This window comes from Lampris incognitus, chromosome 10 (assembly GCF_029633865.1).
Source record: "Lampris incognitus isolate fLamInc1 chromosome 10, fLamInc1.hap2, whole genome shotgun sequence".
Classification (NCBI taxonomy): domain Eukaryota; kingdom Metazoa; phylum Chordata; class Actinopteri; order Lampriformes; family Lampridae; genus Lampris; species Lampris incognitus.
This window is the reverse complement of record NC_079220.1, coordinates 19,044,697-19,054,524: the sequence shown is the minus strand read 5'-3', so window position 1 is coordinate 19,054,524 and position 9,828 is coordinate 19,044,697.

The window sequence follows — 9,828 nt, the reverse complement described above, 5'->3', positions numbered from 1 at the left end:
CCTTTTCTCCCCAATTGTACTTGGCCAACTACCCCACTCTTCCGAGCCATGCCAGTCACTGCTCCACCCCCCCTGTTGATCCAGGGTGGGCTGCAGGTTACCACATGCTTCCTCTGATACATGTGGAGTTGCCAGCCACTTCTTTTCACCTGACAGTGAGGAGTTTCGCCAGGGGGACATAGCGCATGGTAGGATCACGCTATTCCCCCCAGTTCCCCCTCCCCCCTGAACAGGCACCCTGACCACCCAGAGGCACTAGTGCAGCGACCAGGACACATACCCATCCGGCTTCCCACCCGCAGACACGGCCCATTGTGTCTGTAGAGATGCCTGACCAAGCCAGAGTTAACAAATTTTTTTTTATCTTGACTATGTGCATTATTTTATTCTATTGTGTAAGGCACCTTGTAACGCTGTTCAAAAAGGTGCATGTATGACCTACTTTTCACTCTCACAGATGATAACACCGTTTCTGAATTAGCCGTGGAACTTCGGCATGTTTATTTCGCTCCATGCATAACGTGCACATAATCCGACTGACTCCCGTCTACCTTCCCGCTCCCGTGGCTGCTCTGTTTACTATCCCATAACTCCCTGTGTCCTTAAAGGTGTATGCCCCTACCACTGAACATCACAGTGCAATATATATAAAGTTTATTATTGCTATTATTATTATAATACCCTCCCTAACGAGTACTATGGACATTAAAATCACCACACCAAATGACCCGTCTTCTGTCTAGTCCCTTTATTGCCTCCAATGCTTTCAATTCCATCCTCTGACACAGATTATAGAAATCCACAAGAACCAAACTTCCATCCCCAAACCAACCTTCAACAGTGACGTACTCCAGTTACATACTCCTTTGTCTATTACTCTATACGACAGACCTTGCCTAACAAAGGTAGCACATCCTCCCCCATGACTCCCTTCTCTCTCTCTCCATATACGCATCCTCCGCCATGACTCCCTTCTCTATCCCTCCTTATGCACACATCACTGAATCACTAAATCTAAATTAGGCTTAATCCATGCCTCTTCAACACATATTATATCAGGTGCACTACCGTTCAAAAGTTTGGGATCACCCAAACAATTTTTTGTTTTCCATGAAAAGTCACACTTATTCACCACCATATGTTGTGAAATGAATAGAAAATAGAGTCAAGACATTGACAAGGTTAGAAATAATGATTTGTATTTGAAATAAGATTTTTTTTACATCAAACTTTGCTTTCGTCAAAGAATCCTCCATTTGCAGCAATTACAGCACTGCAGACCTTTGGCATTCTAGCTGTTAATTTGTTGAGGTAATCTGGAGAAATTGCACCCCACGCTTCCAGAAGCAGCTCCCACAAGTTGGATTGGTTGGATGGGCACTTCTTTGAGCAGATTGAGTTTCTGGAGCATCACATTTGTGGGGTCAATTAAACGTTCAAAATGGCCAGAAAAAGAGAACTTTCATCTGAAACTCGACAGTCTATTCTTGTTCTTAGAAATGAAGGCTATTCCATGCGAGAAATTGCTAAGAAATTGAAGATTTCCTACACCGGTGTGTACTACTCCCTTCAGAGGACAGCACAAACAGGCTCTAACCAGAGTAGAAAAAGAAGTGGGAGGCCGCGTTGCACAACTGAGCAAGAAGATAAGTACATTAGAGTCTCTAGTTTGAGAAACAGACGCCTCACAGGTCCCCAACTGGCATCTTCATTAAATAGTACCTGTTAGAGCCTGTTTGTGCTGTCCTCTGAAGGGAGTAGTACACACCAGTGTAGGAAATCTTCAATTTCTTAGCAATTTCTCGCATGGAATAGCCTTCATTTCTAAGAACAAGAATAGACCGTCGAGTTTCAGATGAAAGTTCTCTTTTTCTGGCCATTTTGAGCGTTTAATTGACCCCACAAATGTGATGCTCCAGAAACTCAATCTGCTCAAAGAAGTGCCCATCCAACCAATCCAACTTGTGGGAGCTGCTTCTGGAAGCGTGGGGTGCAATTTCTCCAGATTACCTCAACAAATTAACAGCTAGAATGCCAAAGGTCTGCAATGCTGTAATTGCTGCAAATGGAGGATTCTTTGACGAAAGCAAAGTTTGATGTAAAAAAAATCTTATTTCAAATACAAATCATTATTTCTAACCTTGTCAATGTCTTGACTCTATTTTCTATTCATTTCACAACATATGGTGGTGAATAAGTGTGACTTTTCATGGAAAACACAAAATTGTTTGGGTGATCCCAAACTTTTGAACGGTAGTGTACATTATACACATTTTAAACCCTCTAAGAATCCTTTAAATTCTTGTCCATTAGACAGCAGACTCCTTATATTCCACTTAAGGACTAACATGATTAAAGCTATACTTATGAAGATTATTTGCTTAACTGTTTCTGTTTTTTCAAGCTCTTACTGAACATCCCTCCCTGACATTTCTTGAATATTTAAATATCTTGTTGCACGCTTTACAATTATTTCAATCTTCTCAGCTCTCCCCTTTGCTTGGAAAGTGCAGTTAATTACTTCGGCTATGAAATACACAACATTCTCCTTATTAAACAACAATATAGTTCCATGTCCCATATGACTCTTTACACAAGTTGTTCAACTGGATTTTCCTTTTTCTCTCCCCTCCACTCTACTCTCCCTCTGAACCAACTTTATTGCTTCTGCAGAAGATATCCATGTTCACTCTTAGCTTCTGCACTTCCACTGGTTTCTCTCTCACTTCACAGCCACCAGGGGCAGACTGGGAATGAAACATGGCCCTGGACTTTTCTCACCATTGTTGGACAGTTTCACTCAGGAATGATGGCCCGAGTGGTAGTGGGGAACCACAGTTCTGAGCCCTTTGGTGTGCAGACTGGAGTCAGACAAGGCTGTGTGCTAGCCCCAGTCCTGTTCAATATCTTCTTAGTCTCTGTTTCAACACTGTTACGAAGGAGGTTGGAGAAGCAGGCTGGAGTTACCATTGACTTCAGGCTCGATGGAAACCTATTCAACATCAGGAGGTTTCAGGCAACCACTAAGTTGACCTCTGAGAACATTATTGAGCTACAGTATGCCGACGATTGTGCCTTGGTAGCTCACACACCAGAAGCCCTACAAAACACTCTGTCGGCAGTTGTGACTGCATACAGGAGAATGAGACTGATTATCAACACCCAAAAGACAGAGGTAATCTGTCAGTTGACTGCCGGCCTCCCAAACCACCCAACAACCTTCACAGCAGAAGAGCAACAACTGGCCACTGTTCCTGCCTTCAAATATCTGGGAAGTATGCTATCCGACACCTGCACAATAGACAATGAGATTCAGCACCACCTCAAACAAGCCTCAACATCTTTTGGCCGTCTAAGGAGAAGGGTTTTCCAAAACAGCAACCTCAATCTCCACACTAAAGTGCTTGTTTACAGAGCAGTGTGCATCTCCACACTACTCTATGGATGTGAGGCATGGACCATCTACAGCCACCATCTCAGAAGCCTGGAGGCCTTCCATGTGAAATGTCTCCAGAGGATCCTCGGCATTACTTGGGAGGACAGAGTGCCACACACAGAGGTGTTGGAGCGGGCAGGCAGCTGCAGCGTGGAGTCTACCCTAAACCACCATCAACTCAGGTGGCTTGGGCATGTTATTCGCATGCCCAGCGAATGACTCCCATGTAAAGTCCTCTACGGCCAATTACGCCCTGGTCAACGCACTGCTAATGGGCAGAAGAAGCAGTTCAAAGACCAAATGAAGACCACACTGAAAAGATGTCAGATCAACCCCTCTTCTTTGGAGGAACTTGCTTTCTGCCAGACAACCTGGCGCTCTCACATCTCAGAGCGAGTGAAGTACATGGAAAACCAGCGCACACAACACCGTGTAGCAAAGTGTGTGAAGAGGTATGCTCACAAAGCTACCCCTACCCCCCTCCAGCACCACTTTTACATGCCGAACCTGCAACCGCAACTGTGCTTCCAGGATCGGACTATTCAGCCACCAAAGGACCCACCAATAGGAGAAGATGGTCATCATCGGACACGATGGACAACCAGTCTGGAGGCCTGTCCAGGGTGTCTCCCCGCCTGCCGCCCAATGACTGCTGGGATAGGCTCCAGCATCCCCGCAACCCTGAGAGCAGGATAAGCAGTTCGGAAAATGGATAGATGGATGGAAAAGAGGTATGAAAGGTGTGTGTGTGTGTGTGTGTGTGTGTGTGTGTGTGTGTGTGGGCCCTGTGTGATGGCCTGGCGGCCTGTCCAGGATGTCTCTCCACCTGCCACCCAATGACTGCTGGGATAGGCTCCAGCATCCCCGCGACCCTGAGAGCAGGATAAGCAGTTCGGATAATGGATGGATATTTCCTACCTCCTTAAATTAGCAATTTCTGCAGCAGCTCACTTCTCTCAGCAACACCATCTATAACCAGGTCACGGTACAGGGCCATTAAAACGTCTCGCTCTGTAGCCATGAGCATAAACGCTTCCAGGTGCTGTTGAGATAGAGCACTCCTGAGCCTACTCTTGATGAAGTTCAGAGTAGAGAAGCTCCGCTTTCAAGCTACCTGGGTTCCTGACAGGGTAAGTAGGAACTTGTAAGCAAGGCCCAGGATGTGGTATGCGTCAATCAGTAGGTTGTGCCAACTAAGAATACAGTAGCAACACTGGACAGTCCTTGCAAAATGAGCAGCTCTTGTTCACCATCTCCACCTCGTCTTAATTTCCTTCAGGTCCATGATCCTCCATAGTCCTGGCTGTGTATTCTTCAAATCCCGATTGTTTTAACCTTGTCCATAGTTCTGCCAGACTCATGAGCTCACTCTGTAAATTGGCCACCATTGCTCTGCTATCTTGATCAAACATTTGCTTAGTTCTTGAAGGGCTGTCTGTGGAAGGCCACTGGCACTGGATGTTAGCTGACTAAAGTTTTTAGGGTCCAGAAGAGCCATGACGGCATAAAAAGTGCCATTACTCAGAAATCGCCGATGGATGCTATCTATAACTGTATCCAGAATTTGATTATGGACACCAATCCTGTATGTACTCTCTTACTCCAGTAAGTCTTATCTTATGCTATCTCTCCAGGCATGGTTTTCTTCTTCGGCACGCCACTTCTGCTGCCTAAATGCGCGCGCTGAGTTCAACATTTCTTTCAAAAGCTCCTTGTTGTATGTAAAACTTTTTTTTAATGTCCCACCCCATCCAAGCTGTGATTGGCCCGGTTCACGAAAAGTGACACTGACGAGTGCTTGTTTCAACAAAAAGGCACCCAATATAGTTAAATCGCCAGCTAGCCAAACCCCAACATTGCTTATCTCATCCATATTGTCTTCTGTTTTACCGCTTTAGCTGCAGAACCTTGACTAACAGTTGAACTGATATCGTTGGCTTCAATGGGCAGCTCTCTCTGCTCTCTGTTGCCAGTGCCTTCAGGCTCACTGGGCTGAGATGACTGACGGGAAACGGCGCCAAATGACTAATTTTAAAACATTTGGCTGCATCAGCCTCAAGGAACTTCAGCCTCTCCTCTCTCCACTTTTCAACACCACCTTGATGTTTTTTTCTTTTTGTTTGTCCAGCTTGCTCCACTCCACTTCTTTCGGCTTGTTCCGTTTCCCAGGGGTCGACACAGTGGATTTGATCGTTTCCATCGGTACCCTGTGAGGGCACGGCACCGATGGCGGTCTTGTCAATCCACATGATTTGGCAAAATTTTACGTCGGATGCCCTTCCTGACACAACCACTAACCCTATGGACTGTCTTGCTCCACTCCACTATTTATACAAATGCGCTGGTTAACAGAGACGGAAAAGGGGCGGTGCCAAGAAACGTTAGAATGGACCGGACCAAAAGTAATTGGTTGGGAGAGAGGCTGGAAGATTTAATACTCAACCGCAGTGGCTCGTAGCCCACTGAGGATGCACAAGCCAGTGCATCCTTAGTGCCGGTCCCAAGCCCGGACAAATGGGGAGGGTTGCGTCAGGAAGGGCATCCGGCGTAAAATCTTTGCCAAATCAAATATGCGGATCATAAATAAGACTTACATACCGGATCGGTCGAGGCCCGGGTTACCAACGACCGCCACCGGTACTATTAACCAGCAGGGTGTCGGTGGAAACTATGCTACTGTTGGGCGAAGGAGAAGGAGAGGAGGAAAGCATGTTCAGAGGCAGCTAGAGAGGAGGAAGGGTAGGCATGTGGAGGTGAGAGTTGGAACTTTGAATGTTGGCACTATGACTGGTAAAGGGAGAGAGCTGGCTGACATGATGGAAAGAAGAAAGGTAGGCATACTGTGTGTGCAAGAGACCAGGTGGAAGGGGAGTAAGGCCAGGAGTATCGGAGGTGGGTTCAAACTCTTCTACCATGGTGTGAATGGGAGGAGAAATGGGGTAGGGGTAATTCTGAAGGAAGAGTATGTCAAGAGCGTGCTGGAGGTGAAGAGAGTGTCAGACAGAGTGATGAGTATGAAGCTGGAAATTGAAGGTTTATTGCTGAATGTTATCAGCGCATATGCCCCACAAGTTGGGTGTGAGATGGATGAAAAAGAAGAATTCTGGAATGAGTTGGACGACATGGTGGAGAGGGTACCCAAGGAGGAGAGAGTGGTGATTGGAGCGGACTTCAATGGACATGTTGGTGAAGGGAACAGAGGTGATGAGGAGGTGATGGGAAAGTATGGAGTCAAGAAGAGAAATGTGGAAGGACAGATGGTGGTCGATTTTGCGAAAAGGATGGAAATGGCTGTGGTGAATACATATTTCAAGAAGAGGGAGGAACACAGGGTGACGTACAAGAGTGGAGGAAAGTGCACACAGGTGGACTATATCTTATGTAGAAGGCACCATCTAAAAGGGATTGGAGACTGCAAGGTGGTGACAGGGGAGAGCGTAGCCAGGCAGCATCGGATGGTGGTCTGTAGGATGACTTTGGAGACCAAGAAGAGGAAGCGAGTGAAGACACAGCCGAAGATCAAATGGTGGAAGTTGAAGAAGGAAGACTGTTGTGTGGAGTTCAGGCAGGAGTTAAGACAGGCACTGGGTGGTAGTGAAGAGTTGCCAGATGGCTGGAAAACCACTGCAGAAATAGTGAGGGAGACAGCTAGGAAGGTACTTGGTGTGTCATCAGGACAGAGGAAGGAAGACAAGGAGACTTGGTGGTGGAATGAGGAAGTACAGCAAAGTATACAGAGGAAAAGGTTGGCAAAGAAGAAGTGGGATAGTCAGAGAGATGAAGAAAGTAGACAGGAGTACAAGGAGATGCAGCGTAAAGCAAAGAGAGAGGTGGCAAAGGCAAAGGAAAAGGCGTATGGTGAGTTGTATGACAGATTAGACACTAAGGAAGGAGAAAAGGACTTGTACCGATTGGCTAGACAGAGGGACCAAGCTGCAAAGGATGTGCAGCAAGTTAGGGCGATCAAGGATAGAGATGGAAATGTGCTGACAAGCGAGGAGAGTGTGCTAAGAAGGTGGAAGGAGTACTTTGAGGGGCTGATGAATGAAGAAAATGAGAGAGAGAGAAGGTTGGATGATGTAGGGATAGTGAATCAGGAAGTTCAGCAGATTAGCAAGGAGGAAGTGAGGGCAGCTATGAAGAGGATGAAGAATGGAAAGGCAGTTGGTCCTGATGACATACCTGTGGAGGCATGGAGATGTTTAGGAGAGATGGCAGTGGAGTTTCTAACTAGATTGTTTAACACAATCCTGGAAAGTGAGAGGATGCCTGAGGAGTGGAGAAGAAGCATACTGGTACCGATTTTCAAGAACAAGGGCGATGTGCAGAACTGTAACAACTACAGAGGTATAAAGTTGATCAGCCACAGCATGAAGATTTGGGAAAGAGTAATAGAAGCTAGGTTAAGAGGAGAGGTGACGATCAGCGAGCAGCAGTATGGTTTCATGCCACGAAAGAGCACCACAGATGCGATGTTTGCTTTGAGAATGTTGATTGAGAAGTATAGAGAAGGCCAGAAAGAGTTGCATTGTGTCTTTGTAGATTTAGAGAAAGCTTATGACAGAGTGCCGAGAGAGGAGGTGTGGTATTGTATGAGGAAGTCAGGAGTTGCAGAGAAGTATGTAGGAGTGGTGCAGGATACGTATGAGGGAAGTGTGACAATGGTGAGGTGTGCGGTTGGAATGACAGATGGGTTCAAGGTGGAGGTGGGATTACATCAAGGATCGGCTCTTAGCCCTTTCTTGTTTGCAATGGTGATGGACAGGTTGACGGACAAGATCAGGCAGGAGTCTCCATGGACGATGATGTTCGCGGATGACATTGTGATCTGTAGCGAGAGTAGGGTGCAGGTTGAGGAGAGCCTGGAGAGGTGGAGGTGTGCACTGGAGAGAAGAGGAATGAAAGTCAGTAGGAGCAAGACGGAATACCTATGCGTGAATGAGAGAGAGGACAGTGGAATGGTCAGGATGCAAGGAGTGGAGGTGACAAAGACATCTGAATTTAAATACTTGGGGTCAACTGTCCAAAGTAACGGGGAGTGCAGTAGAGAGGTGAAAAAGAGAGTGCAGGCAGGTTGGAGTGGGTGGAGAAGTGTGTCAGGAGTGATTTGCGACAGAAGGGTACCAACAAGAGTTAAAGGGAAACTTTACAAGATGGTTGTGAGACCAGCTATGTTATATGGTTTGGAGACAGTGGCACTGACGAAAAGACAGGAGGCGGAGCTGGAGGTGGCAGAGTTGAAGATGCTAAGATTTTCACTGGGAGTAACGAAGAAGGACAGGATTAGGAACGATTATATTAGAGGGACCGCTCAGGTTGGACGGTTTGGAGACAAAGCAAGAGAGGCAAGATTGAGATGGCTTGGACATGTGTGGAGGAGAGATGCTGAGTATATTGGGAGAAGGATGCTGAATATGGAGCTGCCAGGGAAGAGGAGAAGAGGAAGGCCAAAGAGGAGGTTTATGGATGTGGTGAGGGAAGACATGCAGGTGGCTGGTGTGACAGAGGAAGACGCAGAAGACAGGAAGAAATGGAAACGGATGATCCGCTGTGGCGACCCCTAACGGGAGCAGCCGAAAGTAGTAGTAGTGGCTCGTAGCCCACTTGCCTGGGCCAGTTAGACACATGACACTTGGTTATTTTTATTTAACTTGGAGCTGGGGTTAGCCAGTCCGCCATTGACAGCCACTACAGACCACACTATGTGCACCTCCTCAATTAGTACATTTCCCATGTCATTACTTACCTTAAGACCTTCCACACTTTTGTTTCTCTTTACACCCTGCTGTAATACGTTCATATTTTTGGCATTTGAAACGTCTTAAAGGCGGTGGGACACACACCCTGTTTACACTTGGTTTTAAATTGCGTTTTGGGCGATCGGATCACAAGCGGACAGCGAGACACATCGCCGTTTACACCTGTGTCTATAATGCGTCTCCAAGTGCGTCCTGCTGACCTCTTGTGATCAGATTTCGTTACTCCGAAGAAGAGTTCGTTACTGTCTACGTCACTTCCGCTACAAAGTCAAAGGGCCTCAGTCAAGCGCCAGATTTGCCGACTAGCTGTGAAAACAATAGCTAATGTTTGAAGATGTTTCAAGCACTAATATACATGTACGGACTATTTCCAACTGTTGATATTGACAGGACTGATTCTTCTGCCCAAATTGAGATAAGGCATCTCCTTCCACTTATAATCCAACGACGTACACGCTCCTCTCTCCATTTTTTCGAAAGTTGGCGCCCTGTTATAAAAACGACCGCCACACTATATGTGGTCATATGCGTCCCAGACCACCTCGGCAAGTGGTTTGAGTAACCGGTTCACAAGACGTTTTGGTGGTCGTTTGAACTTGTATTTTGCACTGTCCACTTGTGATCGGATCGCAA